Below are 1,360 nucleotides of genomic sequence, written 5' to 3'. Positions count from 1 at the left end.
CCGTTAGAATGTTAGCGAATGGACACGGAAGTGGCTTTTTGGATATGATGACGTAGCGACTACCCCATCCGGTGGACCCCATGGGACCTCTGAGATCGTAAAATATACATGGGCTTGAATGGACAGAAAGTAATTATTTTCTGGTCCCAGTCGTTATATGCCTTGGATTACACAAATGTTGTTTGTGGGTTTAAATGATATTTTTTCACGTCAAGAGTTTGACAGTTTATTGTGCAATTGTTCAGTTAAAGGCTGTCGAGAAAAAACGATGAGAAAGACTACATGTCGCGTATGTGACGTCATCAACTTTTCCCTCCGCTGTCAAGTGGCTAAGTCAAGGTTCCTGTATTTCAAAATGCTGGTGTGTTTTGTACCAGTCCTCATTCGAGCAGGAATGGCTTTTGTTTCTTTCGGATCCCTTCAGATGTGAAGAATCGCTGGCTCAAATTGATCAGGTAAGAGATTTGTATATGCGAATTTAGCAAAGATAACTTAGCTGCTACTCAGCTAGCAGCTAACAATTGACGTAAGCTAACACTAACTTTATCATTAAGTTTAGCCTTGATTTTCATAGTTTCAGTACATCCTTATCCTTATCATTATTTTACACAGTTGGAAGAAAAAGAGTGAACCTTCTGGAATAGTGTGGATTTCTGCATGGTATGATGGTGCAGATGTTTTATGCATGACTGCTCATACAGTGTGATATGTTATTAGCGCAAGAAAAAATTGTCCCGCTTAAATTGTCTTCATTGAAAACCCTCAAGCCAGTGCTCCTGGTGACAATCAGATATCCACAGGTCACATTTTTATGACCAATCAGTGCAGAAAACCACACAATTCCAAAGGGTGCACATACTGTGAAAGCCATACGTTTCATCTGACTGTGTAAGAGTAATTTGGCTTCAGAGCTGTGATGAAGGTAGTGAGCAACATATAATGATAACATTTACTTTTTAATCCACTCTTGTAATCATGTAAATTTAAATACAAAATCAGACAGATCAGAGAGAGTCGAAAGGGGACCAGCAGCCAGCCTTGCATGAAATTCTCCTGGATTGTTTGTTGCCTAGAGTTAGACCAATAACATACACAAATGATTACTGCAACCGTGTCTGAATCAGTCTTTAAAGAATTAATTAATATAAGGGATTTACTCATCCTTCATCAGACTTCAAAAGAAATCATGTTCAGCTTTGTTCCCTTTCTCTCTTTTTGCAGGAACAGCTAAAGCCCCCAACCAGGACTGATGGACACAGGAATTTTCAGGTCAAGTGTTTTATTAATTCTACTGCATCACAGTTAGCAGTGTCAGCACACACAGTAGTATCTACAACTTACCAATGACCAAATTAAGCAC

The 1,360-nt window shown here is 39.2% G+C and overlaps 1 long non-coding RNA gene across 1 annotated transcript in view; it reads left to right on the top strand.

Annotated features, from left to right (window-relative positions):
* The first annotated feature begins 323 nt into the window (after window positions 1-323).
* The window catches only part of LOC115568272 (uncharacterized), a 1,412-nt gene continuing 375 nt past the window's right edge, over window positions 324-1,360 (top strand). Inside the window, exons 1-2 of the long non-coding RNA XR_003981358.1 lie at window positions 324-455; window positions 1,222-1,360. The exon at window positions 1,222-1,360 is cut by the window's right edge and continues 375 nt beyond it. This is a non-coding gene — a long non-coding RNA (uncharacterized LOC115568272). The remainder of the gene's footprint in view (window positions 456-1,221) is intronic.

This window comes from Sparus aurata, chromosome 18 (assembly GCF_900880675.1).
Source record: "Sparus aurata chromosome 18, fSpaAur1.1, whole genome shotgun sequence".
NCBI lineage: Eukaryota > Metazoa > Chordata > Actinopteri > Spariformes > Sparidae > Sparus > Sparus aurata.
The sequence above is the reverse complement of the archived record's forward strand: the minus strand, read 5'-3'. Positions and strand labels throughout refer to the sequence as shown.